The sequence below is a fragment of the Budorcas taxicolor genome, chromosome 1 (assembly GCF_023091745.1).
Source record: "Budorcas taxicolor isolate Tak-1 chromosome 1, Takin1.1, whole genome shotgun sequence".
NCBI lineage: Eukaryota > Metazoa > Chordata > Mammalia > Artiodactyla > Bovidae > Budorcas > Budorcas taxicolor.
Genome location: NC_068910.1, coordinates 203845842 through 203857339, shown reverse-complemented (window position 1 = coordinate 203857339; position 11498 = coordinate 203845842).

Genomic DNA, 11498 nt, shown 5'->3' with positions numbered 1-11498 from the left:
GGAAGGGGGAGGTGGAGACACAAATCAGTCCATAGCACCCCATCTCTGGTCTGACAATCCTTCATCTTCTGGGTCTCCACCAGAGGTCTCCATCCAATTTTTGAATTTTTGGTTGATGTTTTAATTTGCTGGTGGCTCAGACAGTAAAGAATCTGCCTGCAATGCAGGAGACCCAGGGTTCAATCTCTGGGTCTGAACGATCCCCTGGAGAAGGGCGTGGCAACCCACTCCAGTATTCTTGCCTGAATAACATCATGGACAGCAGGCTACAGCCCATAGGGTTGCAAAGAGTCAGACATGACTGAAGCGACCTAGCAGGCACACACAGAGGGAAAGCTCTCAGAGCCCATACCTGTAGGTCAAGATCTTTCCTCTTCATCTCCCCTACTCTAGCTCCCTTTCTGCACCAAACCCTCCCCCCTGAGTTGAAAGCACACGTGAGAACATGCACACATACATGAGTACTTGCACACACACACACGTGTTCATGCTCACACACATAAGGTTTAAAATTTGTGTAATGAGACGGAGTTAGGCAGCAGATAACATGCAGTGCAGGAAAGTCACAACTCCACCCCGCCCCATGTCATTCTCTTATCAAAATGAGTCTCATATTAAACATTTTAATCTCCTTTAATTCAGATATACTGATGGGACTTAAAGCATCAACCGGTCCCTGGGGCCCTCCTTGTCTGCCCTCCATCTGAGATCCTGCAGGTCATCTGAACACATAGACTCTTGCCATCTCTTCAAATCTTACCTTCTGTGGAGTACAATGTTCTGAAATGGCAGCCAGCATTCATAGTCAACATTCACTTAATATTTTACTGTAACTTGATTTCCAGCTTAAAATACCATTAGCTACTTTAGTCTCACTCTAAATCGTAATATCTGTGGAATTAAGACCATGGTTTTCTCATAATGTTTTTTTACTGATTGACACTGAAGTCCTAATTACGAAAATTAAAACTGAGCTTGTGCTTCCTAGAATCTTCTAATGGACTGCTTGTAAGAAAACGGTCATCTGGTCAAAAGTCAGACTTTATATATTTAGTCCTGTTTTATCTCTGCAGGATGAAGTTGTTTTCTTTTGGATCCACTGAAGTGTTTAAAACTCGCATTTTGGGTTCACATTTCGGGGGTGTTAGAAGCTTTATTTCAACCACAGCAGAGAGGAAAGAAATAGCATTTTCAAATGCTCAAAACCACTTGGGGCTTTCTATGTTGGGGAACAAAGGGGCCTGACTTTACACAACAAAAGAAAAAATATCCTGGTTCCTTTTTGAGTAAACCTAGTGACATCTGACATGATTATCACCAAGTAGTATTTATGAACTGTCACTGTTTCTCATGTTTAATAACTACAAAAAGTAATATTTAAAACATGTATAAGCCTCTTGGCATGCACACAAAAGCAGAGTTTTACATTCCAGACAGGTAAAGCAGGCTTTGCAATAAAGCCACCAGGCAAGTGAGTCCTGATCTTTTTATTTGGAAGAGCGGAAATACATGAGCAATAAATCAGATATATTTGGCAGAAAAGAAAATACAGTCCGACCGGGGCTTACTGAACACCTTGCTTCATTGCTAACCCGATGAGATGGCAAATTGGTTCTTTATGATACATCCCTAGGTTGTAAATATTCCCTGTTGTGGCGGGATTAGCTGCAGCCACATATGCTTCAAATATACAGGAGAGAAACCCCAGCAAACAGGGGCTCAGGCACAAAAGTGTTTTCGATTGTAGAAAAGAGTCCAGAGGCGAAAATTCTGGACCAGTTCACAGAGTCCTTCCTTCTTTCTCCTCTGCAGCCTGAGCTGGTGGCTGGAGCAGCAGAAAGGGTGCACTGAGCGGTTGAGCCACCTCACTGGCTCAACCGAGACACCTGCTAAACAGACGAGACACCTTCCCAGGAGGCACCATAGCACAGCGGCCAGAATTTAGTCAAATGTCCGCTGTACCTACAAAGAAGGATGAGAAATGTACTCTTTTTTGTAACATTTCATTTTGTGTTGGGGTATAGCTGATTAACAATATTGTGATAGTTTCAGGTGAACAACACAGGGACTCGGCCATAGATATACATGCATCCATTCCCCCCTAAACTCCCCTCCCATCCAGGCTGCCACATAACATTGAGCAGAGTTCCCTGTGCCATATAATATGTCCTTCTTGGTTATCCATTTTAAACAGAGCAGTGTGTACATGACCATCCCAGACTCCTTAACTGTCCCTTCCCCCTGGCAACCATAAGCTCACTGTCTAAGTCTGTGAGTCTGCTTCTGTCCAGTTCATTTGTATCATTTCCTTTTAGATCCCACATTTAAGGGAGAGAAATGTACTCTTTTAACTGGGCATATTTTTAGCCCAAATAAAAGGACTTAGGACAAAGGTGTGAATAGAAGTAGTTTCACTGACTTTTGTTATCAGCATAGAGAGAAAAATGATCACCTTATCTGAAGAAGCAAAGTACTCTTTGATCCAAGCAATTTGTTTCATAATTACATGCCATCAAAAGCTTATTTCTTTCTAAAAATAAGTCTGGGAATAAATTTAATGTTTGCGTCTTGCTTAGTGGGGCTTCCCTGGTGGTTCAGTGGTAAAGAATCTGCATGCCGCTGGAGAAGATGTGGCTTTGATGCCCAGGTCGGAAAAATCTGCTGAAGAGAGAAATGGCAACCCGCTCCAATATTCTTGCCTGGGAAATCCCACGGACAGAGGAACCCAGTTGGCTACAGTCCAAGGGATCACAAAGAGTCACACAAGACTGGGCTTCAGTCCATGGAGCTGCAAAAGAGTCAGACACAACTTAGAGACTAAACAACTTGCTTAGTGACTGCAAACTACTTTTTGATTTGTAATCACCTACAGCTTGAGTAATGTCTCAGTGAGGTAGGTTCTGGGGAGCATGGTCCTTACCACTTACCTCCTATGTGACCCTGTATTAGCAATGTCCCTTCTCTGAACTTACAACTCCTTTTGGCAGGCAAGCTCCCAGATAGTCTCAATAACGCCTGCCTCCAGGTGTCCTGGGCTTCCCTTGTGGCTCAGCTGGAAAAAAATCTGCCTGCAAATGCAGGAGACCTGGGTTTGATCCCTGGGTTGGGAAGATCCCCGGGTGAAGGGAAAGGCCACCCACTCCAGTATTCTGGCCTGGGGAATTCCATGGATTGTATAGTCCATGGGATCACAAAGAGTCAGACACGACTGAGCAACTTTCACTTGCACTTTCTTTCCTGGTGTGTCCTGTGTAGTCTCCTCCCTTTGAGTCTCCTCCCTTCTAACCAATGCCACTTCTAACCAATGCCACTACTGCCAAGTCGCTTCAGTTGTGTCCGACTCTGTGCGACCCCACAGACGGCAGCCCACCCGGCTCTCCTGTCCCTGGGATTCTCCAGAATACTGGAGTGGGTTGCCATTTCCTTCTCCAATGCATGAAAGTGAAAGTGAAGTCGTGTCTGACCTCTAGCAATCCCATGGACTGCAGCCTACCAGGCTCCTCCATCCAGGGGACCTTCCCGGCAAGAGTACTGGAGTGAGTTGCCATTGCCTTCTCCGTCCAGTTGCCAACTCAGCTTCTAACCAATAGATACAGCCAAAGTGATAAGGCATCAACTCTGAGAGGGTAATAGGTAGAAAGGCCAAAGGTCCCCGAGCAGCAGGAGGAAATAAACAGCAAGTGGCAGACATTTTCTCTCCCCTTCTCTGTTGATGAAACTGGTTCCGCCTAAGACGAAATTTTTTTCTCTTCTCAAACCTGGGGCTGATAATGCCTCAACAAACCAGTATTCATGTCAATTGTTTTATGGCCAGGGGATGACATACCTCACGCCATCCTATCTCAAAAATGCACATTGTGGGAGAGGGGCCTGGTGAAACTCCCTCAGCCTTGAGGTGTCTCTTTTACCCGCTTAATAGCTTTCTAACAGACATAAAACACCTTGCTAAAAACTAGCAAGGGAGCACTCTTTCTGTCACCTTCTGATATCTTTGTCAGAAGCTTTCCCTATCTCTTTTATACTTTATAAAACTTTGCTACACACAAAGCTCCAAGTAGCAGAGCCTCGTCTCTGATCCCCAGATTGAAATCCTCTCCTCCAGAGGTCATGAATTCCAGCACAACACACAGCTCGCAGCAGCAACCTTTCACCTCTGTGATTGAAGACGGTGGTAACTTCCAGCTTGCTAGCCAGTTTCCATCTCCCTCACAGCTGGCACACTTTGATAAAGCTAGCAGCCAGGTTGGAGAGATCTATCATAGGGAACTGAGACTAAGCGTAGACTCCAGCCAACAGCCTGCAAGGAAATGAACCCTGCTGGCCACAACATGAGCCTGGAAGTGGATTCCTCCTCCGGCAAGTCTTCAGATGAAACCTCAGTCCTGGTCCAACCTGCAGCTATGCAGTGTCTCATCTAGCCCTCACTCTGCTGTGCAAAGTGGCACTATGGTGAAGAATCTGCCTGCCGACGCAAGATGCGGGTTCTATCCCTGGGACAGAAAGATCCCCTGGAGGAGGAAATGGCAACCTACTCCAGTATTCTTGACTGGAAAATTCAATGGAGAGAGAAACCCGGAGTCTGTGGGGTCACAAAAGAGGTGGACACGACTGAACACACAGCATATCCTGGAGGAGGTATTGTTGGCCTTACTTGTCCTTACATGTGAATTATTTTCATTTTACTTATAAGAAATGTATTTGTTAGCTTTTTCTGTGTAGTAAACTTACCACAAAATAGCTTAGAACAACACACTTCCCAGGGTTTTCTGTGAGTTCCCTTGCTCCCCTAGATGAGTATGTCACCTGGTTTAGCAGGGGGAGAGAAACACAGTCTTTGTATTTAAGCTGCCTCATAAGACCCAGACCTGACGCTGTCAGGAGAGGAGTGTGGTCTGTAGGGGAAAGGACACCCCATTGTTTAAGCACCTGGCTACTTTAATCCTATTTTATTTAACTTATATGCAGAGTGCATCATAAGAAATGCTGGACTGGATGAAGCACAACCTGAAATCAAGATTGCCGGGAGATAAGATACCAAGATACCAATAACAAGATACCAATAACCACAGATATGCAGATGACACCGTCCTTATGGCAGAAAGTAAAGAAGAACTAAAGAGCCTCTTGATGAAAGTGAAAGAGGAGAGTGAAAAAGTTGGCTTAAAGTTCAACATCCAGAAAACTAAGATCGTGGCATCTGGTCCCATCACTTCATGGCAAATAGACAGGGAAACAGTGGAAACAGTGGCTAACTTTATTTTTCTGGGCTCCAAAATCACTGCAGATGGTGACTGCAGCCATGAAATTAAAAGACGCTTGCTCCTTGGAAAGAAAGTTATGACCAATCTAGACAGCATATTAAAAGCAGAGACATTACTTTGCCAACAAAGGTCTGTCTAGTCAAGGCTATGGTTTTTCCTGTGGTCATGTATGGATGTGAGAGTTGGACTATAAAGAAAGCTGAGTGCCAGAGAACTGATGCTTTTGAACTGTGGTGTTGGAGAAGACTCTTGTGAGTCCCTTGGACTGCAAGGAGATCCAACCAGTCCATCCTAAAGGAAATCAGTCCTGAATATTCATTGGAAGGACTGATGCTGAAGCTGAAACTCCAATACTTTGGCCACCTGATGCAAAACACTGACTCATTTGAAAAGACCCTGATGCTGGGAAAGACTGAAGGTGGGAGGAGAAGGGGCCAACAGAGGAGGAGACGATTGGATGGCATCATCAACTCAATGGACATGAGTTTGAGTAAACTCGGAGTTGGTGATGGACAGGGAGGCCTGGTGTGCTGCTGCCCATGGGGTCACAAAGAGCTGGACATGACTGAGCAACTGAACTGATTTTAACTATAAATTAAAGCCTTGTGGATTTAAATTTCTTCAATTTGGAATATATGATAATTGGTAATACGCTGGTAATTTCAATACCAAACTTGAAATTAATTAACTGTTGTGAATCAAGTTAAGAATTAAATAAGATACAGAAATTTACTGCAGAGGGTGTGATTTTTCGAGGACTTTAATCAGTTATTGGCAGGTAATTAATGTTAACAGGCAATAAAATATTGAACTGGTGTTCCAGTTTTAGATAGCATACACACTAGAAAGAAAACTAATTCAATCAAGCACATTTTACAAACAGAATTTCACTTTCAAGTGAGACCTTCCTGTGATTCCCACCTGTTATGGGGCTTATGATTGCTGAGACTGCCTCCCCTGGTCCAGCACTGCGTAGGTGGCAGTTTCCATGGTCTTATTTAACCAGCCCAACAGTCCTGAGAGGGGGCATTATACCCATTTTAGAGATTAAAACTGAGACTCTAGACATTTCATTCCATTGCCGAGAGCCATGCCATCAGTAAGCCAGGAGTTCCGCCTCTGTCCCTGACACCGAAGTCTCCCTGTTCTCTTCCCTCTCTACTGGGCTGCCTTTTTATTAGGATGCTTATGATAAAGTATAAGGTGCTTCACTAATCCCATCCCTCCTGAGGACAACTGCCATCGTAATGAAAGCTGTGATTTCAGCTGTCTGTCTCTACAGCTTGCATGGCTGCCAGCTGCAGCTCAGTTCATCAGCCCCTTTACACTTAGATTCCTCTCTGTTAAGGTGACTGCTGGACTTCCCTGGTGGCTCCGTGATAAAGAACCCGCCCCCCAGTGCAGGACACAAAAGAGACATGGGTTCGATCTCTGGGTCGGGAAGATCCCCTGGAGGAGGAAATAGCAAACCACTCCAGTATTCTTGCCTGGAGAATCCCATAAACAGAGAAATATTTCCTGCCACATTAATAAACAAGAATGAGAGCCCCCAAAACTGTGATCTAGCAAATGCTACCAACCCCCCATGGTGATTGCTGAGAAGCTTTGTTGTTTCATTGCTAAGTTGTGTTCAACTCTGCGACCCCATGGACTGCAGCACGCCAGGCTTCCCTTTTCCCCAACATCTCCCGGAGTTTGCTCAAACTCATGTCCATTGAGTCAGTGATGCCATCCAACCATCTCATCTTCTGTCGTCCCCTTCTCTCCCAGCCTTCAATCTTTCCCAGCATCAGGGTCTTTTCCAATGAGTCGGCTCTTCGCATCTGGTGGCCAAAGTATTGGAGCTTTAGTATCAGTCCTTCCAATGAATATTCAGGGTTGATTTCCTTTAGGATGGACTGGTTTGATCTCTTTGCTGTCCATTCCTCCTTGCTGAAGAGCTGGGGAAATGCTAGAAGCAAGGTAAACAAGCAAACAGGGCTGGACCCCAGAGAGCTACGGTGCATATGAAGGAAATTAATTCAGTGAGCCCAGAAGCTGCATCTTCCCATACATAGGATGCTAAATTCCTCAACTTGATACCTGACCTTTGAAGGCCAGACTGCCTGCCCCCTTTGTCGCAAACTTGTATATAGCCTGACGTCCCCCTCCTGCCTTCTTGGAGCAGTTTTCTCAGAGCTATTGAGATGCTGTCTCCCGGGCTCAGAGTCCTAAACATTCCCACAAATAAAATGATTATTTACTTTCAGTTGAGACTATATTTTTCAGTCAACAGACTTCTGCCTCCCTACCCAAAGGTCAGTTTTCATTCCAATTCCAAAGAAAGGCAATGCCAAAGAATGCTCAAACTACCACACAATTACACTCATCTCACATGCTAGTAAAGTAATGCTCAAAATTTTCCAAGCCAGACTTCAACGGTACCTGAACCGTGAAATTCCAGATGTTCAAGCTCATTTTAGAAAAGGCAGAGGAATCACAGATCAAATTGCCAACATTCGTTGGATCATGGAAAAAGCAAGAGAGTTCCAGAAAAACATCTATTTCTGCTTTACTGATTATGCCAAAGCTTTTGACTGTGTGGATCACCACAAACTGTCGAAAATTCTGAAAGAGATGGGAATACCAGACCACCTGACCTGCCTCTTGAGAAACCTGTATGCAGGTCAGGAAGCAACAGTTAGAACTGGACATGGAACAACAGACTGGTTCCAAACAGAAAAAGGAGTATGTCAAGGCTGTATATTGTCACCCTGCTTATTTAATTTATATGCAGAGTACATCATGAGAAATGCTGGGCTGGAAGAAGCACAAGCTGGAATCAAGATTGACAGGAGAAATATCGATAATCTCAGATATGCAGATGACACCACCCTTATGGAAGAAAGTGAAGAGGAACTAAAAAGCCTCTTGACGAAAGTGAAAGAGAAGAGTGAAAAAGTTGGCTTAAAGCTCAACATTCAGAAAACGAAGATCATGGCATCTGGTCCCATCACTTCATGGGAAATAGATGGGAAAACCGTGGAAACAGTGACAAACTTTATTTTGAGGGACTCCAATATCACTGCAGATGGTGACTGCAGCCATGAAATTAAAAGACGCTTGCTCCTTGGAAGGAAAGCTACGACCAACCTAGACAACATATTAAAAAGTAGAGATGTTACTTTGCCAACAAAGGTCCATCTAAAGGCTATGGTTTTTCCAGTGGTCATGTATGTGAGAGTTGGACTATAAAGAAAGCTGAGCACCAAAGAATTGATGCTTTGGAACTGTGGTGTTGGAGAAGACTCTTGAGAGTCCCTTGTACTACAAGGAGATCCAACCAGTCCATTCTAAAGGAGATCGGTCCTGAATATTCATTGGAAGGACTGATGCTGAAGCTGAAACTCCAATACTTTGGCCACCTGATGCAAAACACTGACTCATTTGAAGAGACCTTGATGGTGGGAAAGATTGAAGGTGGGAGGAGAAGGGGACAACAGAGGATGAAATGGCTGGATGGCATCACCAACTCAGTGGACATGAGTTTGAGTAAACTCCAGGAGTTGGTGATGGACAGGGAGGCCTGGCGTGCTGCCGTCCATGGGGTAGCAAAGAGTCAGACACAACTGAGCAACTGAATTGAACTGATATATCCTCTAGAAAATCTTCAAGCCCCATGCCTTCAGCTGCAAAATGAGGGTAATTGAATTTACCCTTCATGAGGTTACTATGTGGACTTGATTAAATAATGCATGTAAAGCATTGGTATATCATAAACGCCTGATATATTAAAATTATTACCTTTGTACCTAATATACAAAGGTTTGTCTTTGACAATCTTATGTATGCCTGTTGCCCCTGGGAAATTATTTACAGTTTCCCGTTTATATGCAAAACTATCCCAGTAGAGATGATAAGTTTTACGATCATCACACATGCATGCATGCATGCTCAGTCCTGACCTACTCTTAGCGGCCACATGGACTGTAGCTAACCAGGCTCCTCTGTCCATGGGATTTTCCAGGCAAGAATACTAGAGCAGATTGCCATTTCCTTTTCTGGGAGATCCTCCCAATCCAAGGATCAAGCCCAGCTCTCCTGGATTAGCAGGTGGATTCTTAACCACTGTGCCACCTTTGAAGCCCTCATCTCACATACCTGGTGCATGCTTAGTCGCTCAGTTGTGTCCAACTCTCTGTGACCCCATGGACTGTAGCCGCCAGGCTCCTCTGTCCATGGGATTCTCCAGGCAAGAATATTGGAGTGGATTGTCATTTCCTTCTCCAGCGGATCTTCCCAACCCAGGGATTGTACCCAGGTCTCTTAAGCCTCCAGATACAAGGGCCAAAGAATTGTGCTACAAAGATATCAGTGTACCTGGGGATGTTTTTCTTCACTTCAACCACCAGATGGCACTGCAGGGTGATAAACCGAATGGAAAGACATATATAAAATATTACCTTAGCAATATCCCAGGATTGGTTCTCGTCCCACCCCAATAAACACACACACAAGCTTCAGTTTAGTCATTGAGATTGAGTGACTCAGTGATTCTATGAACATTCACCCTAAAGTTGGAATATGAGAAGATTGTAACATTAATTCTAAAACCCGTGATTATCCTCAAGCCATATTTTGTTCTTGAATTGAATAAAATTGTATTTCTACTTTCATCATCCAGGCTAAAACTAGCCAGAACATTCACTGTACTCCACAAGAACAGGGGAGTGTTTTCTTATTTGCTTACAATGTCTTGTTAGCCTCTTAAACAGTACCAGGCATAAACAGTGCTCAATGGAGAATGAATAAATGCCAGGGCTGACATTGAGAAGGTACATATCTGGACTTCCATAACTTGAACTGAAATTTTCTGGAAGCTGGAATGATGTGGCTCAGTTGCAAACAAAAACACATATTTATTTACATTTAGAAAGAAGTTCACAGCACCCGAAATTATCAACGTGATGTCTTAAGGGAGAATGCTCTTTTCAAAAAAAAGAGGTCAACTAAAATATAAAGCTACAATTTTCCTCAGCTCAATTTTTGCTGATTCTACCCTCAAGGTGAAAATTAAGCTTTCCTTTTCCCTTTGCTGTAAAGGAGAGACAGTCATAATCAAGGGAGATTTGCCCACTTTCAGGAGCCAGCATATGCCAAGCAAGGAACTAGTCAATGACAAAAATATTTTTCCAAGCCAGTACACCAAGAAAAGCATTAATAATTTCTCTTTCAGCTCTGTTAATAAATAAGGCTCACATCCCCAAAATGCACGTTGGGTTGGCCGTGTGGACTGCACCGTGGTGATGGGCAAGGACGGACTGTTCCTGGAAGAGTTCAACGTCCTTGGATGGTTCAGCTCAAGTGCAGTTGTGATGTCCCTTGCAGACAGTGGACCTGGATGAGAGCTCCCCGAAAGGGAAGCACCAAGGGACGGTGGGCACAGAGGCTGTGGCCGGGTGCAGTCAGTGCACTTCAGTTCAGTTCAGTTCAGTTGCTCAGTCGTGTCCGACTCTTTGCGACCCCATGAACTGCAGCACGCCAGGCCTCCCTGTCCATCACCAACTCTCGGAGTCCACCCAAACCCATGTCCATTGAGTCGGTGATGCCATCCAACCATCTCATCCTCTGTCGTCCCCTTCTCCTCCTGCCCTCAATCTTTCCCAGCATCAGGGTCTTTTCAAATGAGTCAGGTCTTTGCATCAGGTGGCCAAAGTATTGGAACTTCAGCTTCAACATCAATCCTTCCAGTGAACACCCAGGACTGATTTCCTTTAGGATGGACTGGTTGGATCTGCTTGCAGTCTAAGGGACTCTCAAGAGTCTTCTCCAACAGCATAGTTCAAAAGCATTAATTTTGCAGTGCTCAGCTTTCTTTATAGTCCAACTCTCACATCCATACATGACCACTGGAAAAACCATAGCCTTGACTAGACAGACCTTTGTTGGCAAAGTAATGTCTCTGCTTTTTAATACGCTGTCTAGGTTGGTCATAACTTTCCTTCCAAAGAGCAAGCGTCTTTTAATTTCATGGCTGCAGTCACCATCTGCAGTGATTTTGGAACCCAGAAAAATAAAGTTAGCCACTGTTTCCACTGTTTCCCCATCTATTTGTCATGAAGTGATGGGACTGGATGCCATGATCTTCATTTTCTGCATGTTGAGCTTTAGGCCAACTTTTTCACTCTCCTCTTTCACTTGCATCAAGAGGCTCTTTAGTTCTTCACTTTCTGCCATAAGGGTGGTGTCATCTGCATA